The following is a 17667-nucleotide window of genomic DNA, read 5'->3' on the forward strand; positions in this document are numbered from 1 at the left end:
TAAATCTGTGCAGTGTTTTGATCCTATAATAATTAAAGGTTGAATCATGCTGCTTTTTTGTCCCTCAGTGGAAGCGCTGAAAACAATCTTGACCTCAAACACTTATAACTGAACAACTTCAGTTTAATGAAAGATGCCAGGAGCTATCTAAATACAGTAATTTTAGTGAAATTACATTATAAATATATCAGTTCCAGAGCTGAGCTCCCTTTGATAAGGACAAATAAGCTAGCTGACTGATGTTTTAGTCTATTTGGGCTGATATAACAAAATACCCCTGACTGAGTAGCTTATAAACAACTGAAATTTATTGCTCAGAGTTCTGCAGGCTGGAAATCCAAGATCAAGGCTCCAGGAAGGTCACCTTCTGGTGAGGGCCCTCTTCCTGGTTCACAGCCAGCATTTTCTAGTCATATCCTCACATAGTATAAGGAGCTAGGGAATAATCTGGAACCTCTTTTATAAGAGCACTAATCCCATTCATGAGCGCCCCACCCTCCTGACCTAATCACCTTCTAAGAGCCCCAGTGACCTACAGCTTTGGGGATTAGGATTTCAGTATATGAATTTTAGGGAACACAACATTCAGGCCATAGCAACTGACAGTATCCAAAAATACTTAATACATTAGCCACCCACCAAAACAAAACAAAAAAACAGTAAGGCAAGCAAAATTCAAATGTGTTGTCGAATATCAAAACAAAGCTCTATTAAGTGGTTTCACTGTATGTTATGGAGGTTCATTCATTCATTAATTCATTTATGCAGAAAATGTTTATTGAAATCTCTTGCTAAATATATTTTAAAAATTATTTTCAGTTAGGACGAACTTAATGATTTGTTATATTACTATTTCACTTCTAACAATAATAAATCATATGCAAGGAGATGAAATGACAATTGAATAGTCCATTTATTTATTCAACAAATAGCTATTGAGCTTCCTGCTAAGTGCCAGGCATTGTTCTAGACCAAATAGATTCAATGCCCTTGTGAAGGGTATATTCTAATGGGAGAACACAACCAACAAACAAGCAAACAAATCATAAATAATTTCAGATGATGAAAATTGCTATATAGGAAATAAAATGGTTATGGAATAACAGCTGTGTGGTGGCTATTATTATACTTAGCAAGAGGCCTAATGATATAGCTTTATACTAATTATTTTACATTTTTTTTAAATAGGAGACAATTAAATATTTAGAACTGACTTGATGTGCTACTACTATCAATAAGCATTTCAGTGTGGAGTGGAGACAGTCTGGAATTAGAACACCTGAGGTTGAGGTCAGCTCTTTCTAACCTCTCTGGACTTCATTTCTTCTCATCTGTGACATGTGTATATTAATCTGTATTAATCTATGCCCTACCTACATCACAGGATTCTTCTAAGAACCAAGCAAAATTAAGTATGTGAAGATGCTCTGAGAAACATGAAGTCCTGCGATAGACTCACCCTACAGAGTTTTAAAAACAAATGAAACAAAAATGCCCAGCTCCCATCGCCAATAATTTTTTACTCAGGGGATCAGCTTAGGTCTAGAACAAAATACATACAGTGAGGAAGGGAGTGGGGAGAGGGAAGTGAAAAAAAAAAAAAAGGGGGGGGGAAAGACCCAGATCATGGACACCTCAAAGCCATGGTAAGAAGTTTGGACTCCAAGCTAAGAGTGGGATAGAGCCGTAGAAGGGTTTGGGTCAGGGAAATGAGTCAAAGAGATTGCCTTTTAGAAAAATCATCTGGAAGGAATGTCCCAGCTGAACTGCAACCCTCCTGCACCCGGTGGCCAGTACAAGCCACCTATTGTTATAGAACTAGTCCACAAAGAGAGTACGGAAACCACAGTCCCAGGCCAAAAAGTCACAAACCACCATCTTGTCAAAATGATGACCAAAAATATTTGAAACGGAAAGGACAGAAGCTATCACAGATTTTTGTTTCTGCCCTCTAGCCGAGAGTGTGGAGAAGGAAACAGTGAGATGCTGAGAAGGGCCAGGTCCTCTCTCCCCTACCCCCACACCCCTGCCCCTACACAAGGGCATGGAAAGGCAGCAAAAGTCAGTGCAGAGACTTTCTCAGCAGAAGAGGACCGGAACCAGCCCACACAATGTCCCATAGCCCCTGGATGGTACGGGCCGAACACCGTAATTGTCTAGCGGGCTCCGAGTGTGTGACATAAAAGTTAATGGGAAGACTGGGTAAAAATATGAATGAGCACAATAATGAAATTCTTTTACACTTAAAAAAAAATAAAAATAAAAAAATAAATTCAAAATATTTGGAAAATACCCAGGATAAAAAAAAAAAAAGTTAATGGGAAGAGAGGGCTGGTATGTTTAACACAATGTTGCTGGCCACAGCAAGGGGATGTGTGCTAAAAGGCTGTCAGATGCGCTGGGGACTGGGGACTGAAGGGGGACACAGCTGTAACTCTGCGGATAAGCAGCACTGCGGAGCTACTGAAAGAGTCAGGTCAGCATATTTCCAGAGCTGACAGAAAAGGATGAATCGAGTACATCAGTGACGGACCCCTGGACAGCATCCCATAGGTTAAGAACGCATTCAACTCCAAGTAAGAGAAAACTCGGCTCTCAGTGCCTTCAGAACTAGACGTTTCTATTTCTCACAGCACAAGACACCTAAAGGTAGGCAGCTGCTGGTCTTGGTTCCATGGCCTGGCAAGTTCAAAGCCCATGCCTCTGGGATTATTTTATCCTTCCCCTCACTGGTCACTGGAGGGCTGCCCCAGCTCCAGACATCATGTCCACCTTCAAGGCAAGAAGAAAGGGGAGAGTTCGGTGACATCAGCTGTGTCTTTCTCTATTATTGGGGAAAACAAAAGCATTCCTGCAACTTCTGTTGGAGTTCCACTTTGGTTCCATGGGTGAGAACTGTGTCACGTGGCCATCCCTGGCTGCAGGAGGCTAGAAAAACAAATATCCTGCCTGTTTTGGGGCACATTGCTGCCCCCAAGTGAAATTGGAGCTATGTTAGCAAAGAGGGAGAAATGGATACCAGGGAGGCAAGTTCAATGTCTATCACAAGGTCCTAGATCAAGACCTGGGAGTAAATGCTGACAAACTTCCACTCTGAAGTTTGCCAGAGAAAGTTGGGCAGGATGCCCAGTTAAATTTGAATATCACAGAAACAACGAATGATTTTTTCTTAGTATTAGTATGCCCCAAATATTGCATGGGAATACTTACACCAAAAATATTTGTTTTTTTTGAAACTCAAATTGAAGTGTATGTTGTATTTTTATTTGCTAAACCTAGTAACCCTATTTCCCTCTACCCTGCACTCATGCTGTGTTGCTTCTACGTGGGAAAACAGGGTGAGGGGAAGGAGTGTTAGAATCTGAATAACCTGAGAAATCACTGAATTGGACTGACTTTACCTACGAGGGATGAGATTGGAATTTTACACTAGGGAGGATCAAGGCTTAGGGCCAGGAATTAAAATTAAGTCATAAAAAAATAAAGACTTTCAATTTAGCATGCTTGAGCTTGTTGACTCTGAAATTCACACCAGATCCAAGAGAACAGAACCAGGAGCGGGGAGAAGAAACGGGAGATTCTGGTGTTCATGCAAAGGAGAGGCCACGGGGGTTGAACTGAAGTAAGGCAGGGGGATAAATAGAAGTAGGTGGATTCAATACATATTTAGGAGATAAAAATACCGATTACTTAGTGACTGACTGGATGTTGGGGCTGATGGAAAGAGAAGAGCTAGGGTGACAGCCAGGAGTCGCGTGTGGGTATTTGGTAATTTGCTAAAGAGGGGAACACAAAAGAATGAACAGGTTTGGGGAAAGATAATAAGTCTGGGTTCAGATAACTTGAGTTTGAGGAGACTGAAGGGGACATCCAGATGGTACCCAAAAGGGCAGTATGAGGGATGGTAAGGAGGTTTGAGGGGACAAGGGGGGACAATAATTAATATCCAACCTACCTTGCCTCAAACAAGCACTGCCACACAGAGAACAAGCTTATGGTTACCAAAGGGGGAAGGTGGGGAAAGGGACAAATTAGGAGTTTGGGATTAACAGATACACACTGCTGTGTATAAAATTGATAAGCAACAGGGACCTACTGTATAGCATGGGGAACTGTATTCAATATCTTGTGATAACCTATAATGGAAAAGAATCTGGAAAAGAATATCTATATGTATACATATATATCTATATATACATGTATATATAACTGAATCGCTTTGCTGTATACCTGAAACTAACACAACATTGTAAATCAACTCTACTTCAATTAAAAAACAACAAGCACTGCCACCTTTGTATGTCTATGCCTTGGCTGCCAGCATGTTTTCCTGTGAGTGAAGAAAACATACTGGGGCAAAAAAATTATAAATAAATAAAAATTAGAACGTTGATTTAAACAATGAGAATAAGTACATGTCAGGAGGCCATCTCAGTTCTAATCCCAGCAGGGACAGAAATGCAGAACATCATTCCCTGGGCCTTATTTCCCTCACCTGGAAGACGAGGGTGCTTTGGCTGGATTTGGTCCACCCAGCATCTAGTTTCATGTCCACAGACGGCAGTACTCCAAAGTATTTTTGGAAATGGCACATCACGTATCATCTTGGTGGGGCTTGATTTCAAAGACTCCCTAACCAAGGGGTGGATCAGTGACCCAAATTAAGCCATTGGCCTCTCTCTCAGGATTTTGAATCTTGAGGCAAGAAACACAAAGATGTCGAAGGTTTCTGGAGCTCAGTCAACCTGGCAGTGACATCCTGACAAGAGTTGCAAGTAGTTCTTACTACCTAGACCCATTCAAGGGTCCCATGTCTTTTCCTTTTCTTTTGGGCCGGGTTCTCCCCTAAATTCAGCTAGTTACCAAATATCTTTCTAAGAAAATCATTTCCATTTTATTTGGTCAGAATCAGTTTCTGCTGCCTGTGACCAAAGAATACGAACTGATTCAGAAGGGATTGTCTTGGTACCCAAGACATCTTTCAGCCTCAAAACATCCATGATATATAATTAATATCAATTTTTAAAATTTCTAGTAAATTTTTTAAAAAGACCATTCTTTGCAAAAGAGATTTCAAATAGAGATGTATTTAAAATGCCTATATAACTATGCTGATATCATCTCTATTTTATACACAGTTTTGTGTGCACACACCTATGTACGTATGGTATTATTTAAGCCTCATTACTAATATTTGAGAGCCAGAAAGAGCAATTAGTGTTTTACTAAATGGGTTCCTATTTCAACCTTCATAGTTAATGAATATCATTTCTTTTAGCCAGAATAATTTTCATTTTTTAAATTTGCTATCTGAAAATATTTATAAAATTATATGTCAATTTCTACCATTATATGTGAATTTCTCAGGCTTTATATTTCATAACAGAGAATCACAGCCCAAAGTTTACTTGCTTTACAAAAAGGAATTTTTAAAAAACGCAAAGAGAATCCAAATTCATTATTTTATTTATTTCATTTGGACATGAAGTTATTAGTCTTTGGTTTTATTTACATATTAAAACAAATACTTATCTAAATTAAAACATGCTCTCTTTAAGTATCAGAAGAAGAAAAATCTCCTTGACCTGAAGTCACTATACTGGGTGGAAGCTAAGAATTCTAGTAAAATTTCTGGAGAGATTTGATATCATGGAGTTTGAGGAGAGTTCTCCTGACAGAAAAGAGGCCATTCATAGAAGGAGAAGTTGTGACATTCACAGATATGCTGAATATCTAGAAATTTATATCCTAAGGAAGATCTTTGCCACTGCAGATACCTAAGGCTTTACCAGGCTAAGGGATGTAGCTGGAGAAGAATGGTTTTAAGAATGGAATTAAGTGGTCATGCATTTCATATGGATTTTTATTACTATGTAAGGAATTATTCAATAGAGATTCTAAATACTTTGAATTTATGTCCAAATTTCCCCAAAAATTCTAAGTTAAAAATGTCTGTATACTGGAATAAAGTAAATCTGAACAATCTGACATAACTCCATAGCAGCTGAATGTGTGGAGATGCTGGGAAAGGGGGAACTTTCTATTAAAACAGCCACGGAGGAGATATTATATCATTTTTAAATTCTACCTTAAACCATTTTGAATAGCTACTATTTATAGAGCACCTATGATGTGTCAGACATCATTTCTAAATCACACAATAACTCTACAAATACTACTTCCATTTTTACAGATAAAGAAACCATCTTCAATGAGGCTGTGACTTACCCAAAATCATATAAGCTAATAAGTGGCAGAGGTGGGTTTCACACCCAGGTTTCTCTGATTCCAAATTCTGAATTTTTTCTCTTTACCACATTGCCTCCTATTATATCAAATATTGTTAAGTATTCGTCTCCTCCTCATCCTGCACACGTTTTTTGGGTTTACTTGTATTGATTGTTTAGAAATTTGACATCATTATACAAGTATGATGTCACTCTCCAATTAGAAAGCCATTATCTTTCTTGGGAGTAACATATACACACTACTATATATAAAATAGATAAACAAAAAGGACTTACTGTATAACACAAGGAACTATACTCAATATTTTGTAATATACATATATATATAACTGAATCACTTTGTTGTACATCTGAAACTAACACAACATTGTAAATCAACTACACTTCAATCAAAAAGAAAAAAAAGAAAGCCATTTTCTTTATCCATGTTAATCCACATTTGCGCTGGATTGGGGAAAGAGACTAGTGTTATTTTGTGACTCAGAGAATCCCCTTCCTTAAAATGACGGAGCAGACAACCAGTATCATCCATGCAAAGCAAATTAAATAGATGTGATTCCCACACAAGCATGTAAAGTCTAATGAGGAAAACACTGGCAAACATAAAACAAACATAAAAAAGGATAAAATTGTACGAATATGAAAAACATAAATGAATAGATATGTCAATCTATCTTATTCTCTTTGTACTTAGGTATTTATACTAGTTATTACATGGACTTTCAAAATTAAAATGCATTATCAACTATTCTAATATATGATTAATATATTTAACATATTTTTTCATAAGTCAAACTGAAATACTGTATCAAGGTGAAGCTGCACATTCAGTAAAATATTTCAAAAGCAGTTCAATAAGCTCAATACTTTAAAACAAGATCATAAAACTTTTATTTAATCTGACAAAGATAAACTCAAAAGATATGTTATATCTAATCAAAAGCCAGGATAATACTTTTATTCCATTAAGTTAATATTTATAAGTCACTAGTGGGTTACCTATGTGTCAGTAACAACAGTCTTACATTCATATTGCAGGGATAAATGTTATTGGAATCACCCACGGGATAATTACATTGACTCTTAAATTAATACTTAAATAGCTTCAGTTAATATAATTTCCATGGAATAAAGTGAATCTCTATTCTTACTCATACTTTTCAGTGTAGGTAGATGTTTTGTATAATTTGAAGGAGAAAAAATCCATTTCTTGACACACACACATACTGATAAAACTCATATGTCGTGTGGATATGTTTCATAGTTTTTTTGTGTGTATGAAAAGGATACTTTTCTTTCCTAAAAAGCTAAAACAAGGACATAGCATTTCTTTAGCCTCATAAATACATAAAGAGAGAGGAATTAGAAAGAAAAAAATTAACTATGTTTGAAATGATTTTACTTTAAAAGGATATAGAATGCTTTTACAATGAAAACTGAAAGCGTTTTTCTTAATATTACACACTTAGGTTTTTAACAATTGATTGATATGGATTAAGATAGGTTTTTAACAATTGATTGATATGGATTAAGAATACACTACTATCATTCATACATATTTTTGTGTAATAAACCATTGGAGTCGAGATTTTTAGAACTTTTAATTTATTTTCTATGTACTTCAAAATAGAGCAAGAAAAAAAGTTTCAATACAGAAAAGGCTCTTTTTAAATTTAAAGGATTTCCAATGAGTTGACTGGTCTCTGGGGGCATCTACTGGAAATTTCACAAACTGCAGTCACATCATGTAAATTTGATAACTTTCATTATCCATTTTAATACAGATATTATTTTAATTGGTATGCAAATAAGGTGACACTCAAAGAAGATAAATGTAAAGTTATGCATGGTATTCTATCTCATCCATCTGGTAACAGCAAAACATGTAGCTGTCTTTGGGTTTAGTCAACAAATACTCAACTGCTAAAAATGTAAATAGGGCAGGTGGCATATCACAGATTAACAGTTTCCAAACCATCCAATTCTCAAGCTTGGAAAAATTAAAAATATATTCTAGAGAGAAACATATACATACTTAGTAAGGAATTTTTATTAATCCAAATTAAATGCATATAAAAAGCACTTTTAAAATTATGATGGTCTCTCTAAAACAAATTCATTTTGTATCTCAGTATGTCCACGAATCATAAATAACCTGGTAATCACTATTTATTTTCTATATAATTTAATTTGACTATTCATATGTTACTATCTCAAAAAGTATTTAGAATTTGTTATACTTGGAACAAAAGAATGTATCTATCCTTATAATTAATATTACAATTAGAGTTAGTTATTAATATAAATATTGTTATTAATTTCTCCTTAACATTTTTGGAGAACCTCTTTAAGGAAAATGAACATATAATGAACATGATACAATCATTGCAGCTCATATATATATATTTTTAATTTTATTTATTTAGTTAGTTAGTTTTGGCTGCGTTGGGTCTTCGCTCCTGCGTGTGGGGAGCGGGGGCTACTCTTCATTGCGGTGCGCGGGCTTCTCACTGAAGTGGCTTCTCTTGTTGCGGAGCATGTGCTCTAGGCACGGGGGTTTCAGTAGTTGTGGCACACGGGCTTAGTTGCTCCGTGGCATGTGGGATTTTCCCAGACCAGGGCTCGAACCTGTGCCCCCTGCATTGGCAGGTGGATTCTTAACTACTGTGCCACCAGGGAAGCCCCTCATGCATAGTTTTAACATATATTTAAAATAAACCAAATAACTCATAATATTATTGCAGTTGTGACTAATCTTGTAACAGGAATTTCTAATATCACAGGCATTATAACAATCTTGATTTTCTTTGTAAAATATATTGGTCATATTTACTTTAAGAGAAAATTTTTAAAATAATTATGAAGATATATCTATTGTGCTATACTTAATTGTACTATAATATACTTTTTATTGCTATAATTTTATATAAACCCCTCTAATAAAGATCAAAATATTTAACATTTTAGCTTCATTCCAAAGAAATACCACTAACGCATGTGTAAGTTTATAGTTTCTGGAAACTTCACTAGAATTACCATCCAAATAAATGTGATATCACCTTTAATTGTATAAACCGAAAAAACTAATCAACATAAAATGTTTAAAAATCAGAACATGTTATTAATATAGCAGGACTTTTGTTTCAGTTTAGATTTAGATTCATTTTATAGCTGTATGTACTTGATAACTTAAAAAATAAATAAATAAATTCCACCCCCAAGAGGTTATGGAACATAATTTTTTGTGATTTTCTAAACAATTAGAAGTTTGCTAATTTGAATCTTTAGAGGAAACTGTTACATATACAAGTTTTGCTTTGTGTTTTTGGAAAATACAAATTTTCATCTATTAATAATCAAAGTTAGAAAGCACAGTTAGATTTTCAACATTTAAAGGTATATGTACATTGAAAAATTCCATTTGGAAAACAATTATTTAACTAAGTTCAACCTTTAATTCTTTTCTAAAAATGTTAATAATAATAACTAAGAGAGTTTACCCATCGCATTTTGTAAATGGGACTATTACTAATTTAATTCTTTTGACAAAAAATAAAATACTAAAAAATTTGATCAGCAAAGAATTCTCCCAATAGCACAGTAAGAATTCACTTCAACATGAGTGAGTTTTATTTTAGGATATATGGGCTATGGGTGTAGAATGGAACAAAGATGATTTCTCAGATTCGATTATATTAGAGCTGGTATTTAGCACAAAAGGCAGTAACTTTTTGTGAGATCAATAAACGTTAATCTGTCAAATAGTATTTTTGCTGGTGATTATTAGCCTTTATCAGAGGAAAGCTGTGGTTATTCAGCAGGCAGTACTGACTGCAATCCTTACAATGGCTTTAAATGATTCCCTTAATAATATAAAGGCATTTTTTTAATGTGTATACCCTGTAAGAATGATTTACTCAAATGATTTCCATTCAGTCAAATATTTGAAGTACAGTGATCGTCATCAATCAGGAAGGAATAAACTATGCATCAATCAATATAAAGTATTCCCAAAATATTTACCCATGTAGCTGTCACACACATTTTCTTTACTGAAAGATTTTCTTTATTGGAAAAATCTCAAACTTAAACACATTTTTAAAGTATTTCATTAGCAGTTCAGTGAAAAAGCACCAGAAGAAGCCTCCTTATGTGAGGCTAATTACAGATATAATCTTTATAAATGGTCTTACTACTTGCAAACCCCTTCAAGAAATTCAAACTTTTTTTATGAAAGAATGTTTTATGCCGAAGATCAAACATGGAAAGGTATAAAATGAATATCATTGTTTGAGAAGAATTTTCAGGGAACATATTTTCAACCCAGAAGTACCACACTTGAATCCAAACACCTTTGGCTAAACGAAGGAATCATATCAAGTCTTGTTCTTTCAATTTACACTGTAACTTTCCGCTACAGGAAAACATAATTATATAACCAATTTATATTGATTATATTGTTACTTATCCAATTAAATATAGGCTGAAAAATAAAGCCTAAAAATAATCTTAGCTTTTGGATTCAGTTATAATGATAAAAAAAACTGAATAAATAATATAATCCTGTCAGATTCTGTATCCTACTATCATGGCAATAAATGTAAGAAAAAGAGGAGAAAAACAAAAAGTAAGGTTCATGCTACAAACAATGGACTATACACACATGTAAACATGATCATTCTAGCTCAACGCCATATTTTTGTCTAAATTAGTACTTCCAGTTTTAATTAATATAAAACTCCATATAATATGAGTCACTCTGTTTTTTTTAAACAATTCAGTGATTGCTCTCCAAATTTCTTGAAATTCTATTACTTAGGAAATTTTGCCTCAAATAATATCACTTAAAACTTTTCTTTCAATTCTTCATCTTTACACCTTTATAAATAAAAGAACTATCAATTCTCCACATAAATTGAGGGAAATAATCAAACTTTAATAAAGATGGAAAGCTGGAGAATATAAAGACAAAACTTAGTAAAAACAACAAGTTGCATTAAAAAGAAAACTTCAGCTCACTGTATTTTTTTTTTTACTAAAGTATGTCATACATTTTATCTTTGCAAGAGTTTGACGAATTTTGCAAGTAAAATTCTGTTTCCTCTACACTTGCTAATAGTCATGAGAATCTGTAGTTTGCACCTTCCCATTAAAAATGTATTGTATTTTTTTGAAATTATTCACCCCGCCTTTTATCCAGATCATGTCTTTGAAAGGAGGAAGTAGATAATAAATGGAATAATTCATGATTTCCCATTAAATATGAAACTTTCTTTTGCAGAGTTTAGAAAATGAAGTTCTACATAATGTACAAAAGTTGATTAGAACTTTTTTAACCTTTTCAGGAAAAAACCTTTCACATTAAACAACTGCATGTGTAGGTTTCTTTGGGAAAAGTAAACCAATCAATTCCTTATACCTATGGCTTTATCATACATATTCAAATGTTGCTCTTTCCAAACATATATCCCTTTATAATGTGTAAATAGTTATTAAAATGATGGCTAGAAAAATAGTGTACATTGGGCTATAAACATGACAAGTATCTAAGAAATATATAACTGATGTTTAAATTACAAAGGGAAAAATCACATAAATTAGAAATGAAAACGAAACATTATTCGTGCTCTTTTCAGCAAGGTAATGGAAGATAGTGTGAGGGTAAATAACAAAACCTACATTTAGATGTCTCTTATTATGGCATTTCTTCTAGTGAGGTAATATTTTGTCATGATAAACAAATATATACCTTTATAAAACTTTTCCTTGCAAAACTATCCATTGGGATCTGTTAACTACATTCTTTTTCTTTTGCCTTTTTTAAAAATTAATTTTAATTGGAGTATAGCTGCTTTACAATGTTGTGCTGGTTTCTACTGTACAGCAAAGTGAATCAGCTATACGTATACATATATCCCCTCTTTTTTCTTTTGCCTTTTTTTAAGATTAAAAAAAACAAAAAACAAATGACTTTTAGGCTCATTCTAGCTCTATCATTCTTTATTTCTTGGATAAGAAATCTGGAGTAAATTTAACTGAAGATAAATGTCAAGTTCTGACTATTTTAGGGCAGCTGGTGACCTCATTAGGTTTTTAAAAATTTTTTGTGTCATAATTCTTTCCAATAAATATATTTCAATTTTCCCCATATCAAAGAATAAATCAAGAATATATTTTCCCCTTTCAAACATGAATGCTTAAAAAGGTAACTACCATGTTGTAAGCCATGTGAAGAAACCTTTCATACTGTGTGCTCCTTAATTACCGTTGCAAAGGAGGTATGCATTACACATACAAACAGTGAAGCCAGGATTTCTCACAAACTGTATGTACACAGTGATCAAACTTCCAGAACATACTTTTCATTTTACGTTTAGTAAAAACTAAATTAATAAAAACAAAAAATAAGTTGATAATTTTGAAACTTTTGTCAGACAACATCTGTATATAGCTATCTTATTTTCCTGAATGCTGCATTTTATTGCATTTCCTGAACGTTAATTTTATTGCAGCTATCTCAAACATTTAGGAAATTCCTACTTATAACTAAGACCTTAGGTATATCAAATCAAATATGTGCAACAATAAGAATATTGGAAGAACAAAAGGAAGTATTTGTGAGAAGATAAAATAAAAGAGCCTTGAATTCAAACTTTTAAAAAATTGTACAAGATAGATATATAGTAGGGATTATAACTTCCTTGAGATGGAGAACATGTTATTTGTTCCTTTTGTATTTTCTTATAATAGCACAAATGCCAACAAAAATAAAGATTATATAACATTATTAATATCAAATAAAATAGAATCAGGGCATAAAAAAATTAAAAAGGCATATGAATATCAGAGAGTCATAAATAGATTATTTTACTGAGAAATATGGCAGCTAGAAAACAATACTCCTAAAAACAATAGCTTCAAAATATATAAAATTCACAGAAAAAGGAGAAATTGATCTTAATGTATTTTTTTTCAGAAAATTATAAATTAGAGGGAAAAAAGATTTGAATAACAATTGTCTAGCTTGATTGAAATAACAGGCTCAATCTAATAGATTCTGATCGTTTTCTGTATGAGAACTATCTACCAAATAGAAAATATATATTTATTTTTCAGACATACAAGGAATATTTATAAAATTAATCATGCACTGGCCACACTAAAAATGTCATAAACTGATATCACATATGGCACATTTCCTGAGCACAAGTATATATTCACTCCCCAATCCTGCATTCCCTCTTGCAAAAAAAAAAAAAAAAAAACAACCAAAAAGCCACAAGAAAAAACTATTCACCTGCAAATTTATAAATACACTTCTAATTTATTCATGGCCAAAAGGGGAAACCACTGTAGAAATTTTCATACACTTAGAACTGAAAGAAAAAAATTAAACATTAAATCCTGGGGGAAGAAATCATCATGGTATCAAAAGGAAATTTATAAGTTAAATTCATTTGTTAGAAAACAAGAGCAACACTTGGAAGTGAAAAAGCTAGCTTTCAACTTAGGATGCTAGAAATAAAATCCTAACAAATTAAACAATGACATGAAGTCAAATAAAGGACAGGGAGGGAAATATTAAAGGCAAATGCATGAATTCATAAAATAGAGAACAAAAAATGTGACCCATAAAACAAACAAACAAAAAAACCTGGTTATGTGAAAAGACAAATAAATTTTGCAAGTACTTTATAATCAAGAAAAACAAAAATAGATAAGTCATCAAAATTGTACCAGGAATGGAAGAGATAATATATCTTCTATTACAATTATAGTAACTGCTAACTTTTAGTGTAGCAAAAGAAAATTATGAGTTAATATTATTATAATTTAGATACAAATTCCCCCCATACCACCCCCCCCAAAAAAGAACTCATAGCAAACTAAAACCATAATGAATAAGTAGGGTTTATCCCAGAATTCCAAGAACAGTTCAAAATTAGAAAATCTCTTAACTTTATGATAATCTCAGGAGATGTTAGAAAATTATTTAGTAAAGTTCAAAACTCATTCTTGATTAAGAAAAGTGGAAACTAAAAAATGAATTCTCTATCTTGGTAATATGTATCTATTAAAACCCTATAGCATAAAGCTTCATATTTTGCGGTACATTAGAATCATTTCCACTAAAGTAAGGAATTTGAAGGGATCCCTGCTGTCACTCCTATTATTTAACACCATGTACTGTTAAATAGACATTCTTGCCAATGTGGAACTCAATATTTTAATGATACCAATTCTCCTAAAATAACATATAAAATCAAGGCAGTCCTAATAAAACCTCAATGATATTCTCCTGACTCTTGGCAAGATAATTCTAAAATTCATATAAAATGGTTAATGTACAAGAAAAACCTGATCATTTGGAACAAAGAGGGGGACTGTCTGCCAGATATAAAATACATTTTAACTATATTAATAAAATGATTTGTGGCACTGACACAAGAAAAGACAAATCAATGGAACAGAATATATATGTATACGCGTATGTATACACACATGAAAATTTGGTATTTAATAGAAGTGACATTTCAATTCAGGGGAAAGTTTTGGGTACAATTGATATATTTGCAAATTTTGTTGGTTTTATATATTAATATTTCTATATTATTATTTTTGTATATAAATAATATAGATGATAGCATATGTTATATTACCTTTCCACATTTAATGGAACATTTAAGCGATACACAAATCTCAATTTCCTAATCATTTTCTTGAACTTAATGTATGTGTTACATATATATTAAACCTTTATCACTAAGAACTTTCAGGTGTTTAATCACAACAGTTTTAAAGCAACTTTGTAACATTCATTTTGAACTTCTGAGTTATGTACTTTTTTTCTTAGCCCCCTAGCTTCCTCTTTCTTGAATTCTCTTTTCTTTCCCCTAGACTCTAAAGTGGCTATTTGGGGCAGGGATGAAGGGTCCAGAAAGACTGCATAGGAAGAGATGTTTTCCAGTCCTCATATCTGAAAAGATTTTTGTTTTGCCCTCAGTTTTGATTAATAGTTTATCTGGGTACAGAATTCTAAGTTAAAATAATTGTTCTGCATATCTTAAAGACATCCTTCCTTTTTTTATAGAACCAAGTGTTATTACTGACAACTGTGATGGTAGTCTGATCTTTGTTTCTTGATGACAACCATTCTCCCAAACCCTGAAAGCTTTTAGTATCTTCTCTGTATACTTAGTATTCTGAAATTTCATAAAGATGTATTGAAGTGGGTTTTTTATTTTCTTTTCTTCCTTTTTCTTTCTTTCTTTCTTTCCTTTTTTTTTTTTTTTTTTTTTTGTTGTTGTTCTTTCCTTTCTGGTTACTTTGGTAGTCACAGCCCAAAGATCTGTGGGTTTTTTCCAGTCTAAGATATCTATGTCTATGTCTCTATCCATATCTCTATCTCTGTCCGTCTATATCTACCTATATAGCTATCATCATTCATTCTCTCATCTCTTTCTCTTGGATAAATATTCACCACCTGGACTGTGTTCTGTATCTTATGCCTTTTAAAATATTTTCTATATCTTTTCTGTTTTTATTCTACATGTTGATAGCCTTATCTTTCTTTTCCATCATTTCCTTTGAGTTTTAAAAAATATTTCAGCTACCTTTAATTTTGAAGAATTCTTTTTCTTTAAATGATTTCATAGCATCAGGTTACATTTGAGGGATGTAAGATTTTTCTACAACATCTGTAAGGAAAGAAATTGGAAATCTCTCAAAGTTCCTCTTTTCCCTATAGAAACTTTGTTTCAGCTGACATTGAGTGTTCTCTCTGTTCATCTTTTTTTCTTTTGTATTGTAATATTTTCTCAAATATCAGAGGCTATTTGTCTATTCATAATAATGAAGTTCTCAATTTCTTAACATAGGTAGTACATTTGGGTTTCCTCTGTTTGTAGGATTCATCCTGAGATTTATGGGTTGGGAGAGCACAAGCTGGCTATTCCTTTCACTGATGCCAAATGAAACGGACTCTGTACAGTACACCAGCTTCCCTGACAGGAGCTCAGGCCAACTGTTACTTTTTAAGGTTTTTTTGCATCACTGTTTATGAGGAATATTATTATTCTGTGGTTTTCTTTTTATGTAATGACTTTTTCTGGTATTGGTATCAGGATAATTCTGGTCTCATAGAATGACTTGAGAAGTGTTTCTTCTATTTTATTGAAGAGTTTGTGCCAAATTGATGGTTTGTTTTTTTTCCCCAAATGTTAGGTAGAATTCACCAGTGAAGCAAAAAGGGCCTGGAATTTTCTTTGTGGGAAGTTTTTAAACTATTGATTCAATGTGTTTAGTGAATCTACGGTGATATCTATTTCTACTTAAGTGAATTTTGGCAGTGTCTCAAGAAATTTAGCCATTTCTGTAAGTTGTTGAGTTTACCAGTATAAAGTTTATTTCCTAATTAGCATTTTAATATTTATGTAATCTGTAGTGATGTGTCCCCTCTTTCACTTCTGAAATTGGTAAATTGTGTCTTCTTTTTTTTTCTCTGATCATTATGACTAAAGATTGATCAACTTTACTGATCTTTTCAAAGAAGCAGTTTTTAGTTTCATTGATTTTCTCTACTGTTTTCCTGTTTTCTGTCCCCATTTTACTACTACTTTTTCTCTATTTTCAGTTTAATTTTTTTCTAGTTTTTTAAAATGAAAACTTAGGGCAATAACTTTAGACATTTCTATTTTTCAAATATAAACATTTTAATGCTATAAACTTCCCTTTAAGCACTGCTTTAGCTTCATCCTACCAATTTTGATATGCCATTTTTTTTTTAATTCAGTTCAAAGGATTTTCTAATTTGCCTTGATTTCTTCTTTGATCTATGGTTTATTTAGAAATACGTTGCCTAGTTCCCAAATTTGTGGGGATTTTTCAGAGATCTTCCTGTCGTTATTTCTAATTTAATTCCATTGTTGTAAGAGAAAATAATTTTTAGGATTTAAATCCTTTTAAGTATATTGAAATTTGTTTTATGGCTCAGAATATCATCCCCTTTGAAAAGTGTTCCATGTGTACTTGAAAATAATGTGTGTTCTGCTGTTGTTTGGTGGAATGTATGTAAATGCCAATTATTTAAGCTGATCAATGGTATTGTTCAAGTCTTCAATATTCTACTGATTTTTTAATCAATTATTGAGAGAGTGGTGTTAGAATCTCCAACTATAATTGTGGACTTGTCTGTTTTTCCTTTTCCTTCTATCAGTTTTTGTTTTATTACTTAGAAGTTCTGTCATAGGAACACAAACATTTAGGATTATGTGTTCTTGATGAACCAACTTCTTGTATCATTATGAAATGTTACTTTTTATCCCTGGTAATATTCCAACTGCTTTCTGAAAATGTATTTCTGAAAATCTTGGAATCTCTCATTTTTCTTCCTTTCCTATCATGTTAAGAATTTACTATC

At 32.8% G+C, this 17667-nt stretch overlaps 1 protein-coding gene across 1 annotated transcript in view; it reads right to left on the reverse strand.

The window, feature by feature from the left end:
• TTC29 (tetratricopeptide repeat domain 29) overlaps positions 1–17667 on the reverse strand; it is a 260172-nt gene that overhangs the window by 225341 nt on the left and 17164 nt on the right. The gene's annotated exons all lie outside the window — the stretch shown is intronic.

This window comes from Eschrichtius robustus, chromosome 4, assembly GCF_028021215.1.
Source record: "Eschrichtius robustus isolate mEscRob2 chromosome 4, mEscRob2.pri, whole genome shotgun sequence".
Classification (NCBI taxonomy): Eukaryota; Metazoa; Chordata; class Mammalia; order Artiodactyla; family Eschrichtiidae; genus Eschrichtius; species Eschrichtius robustus.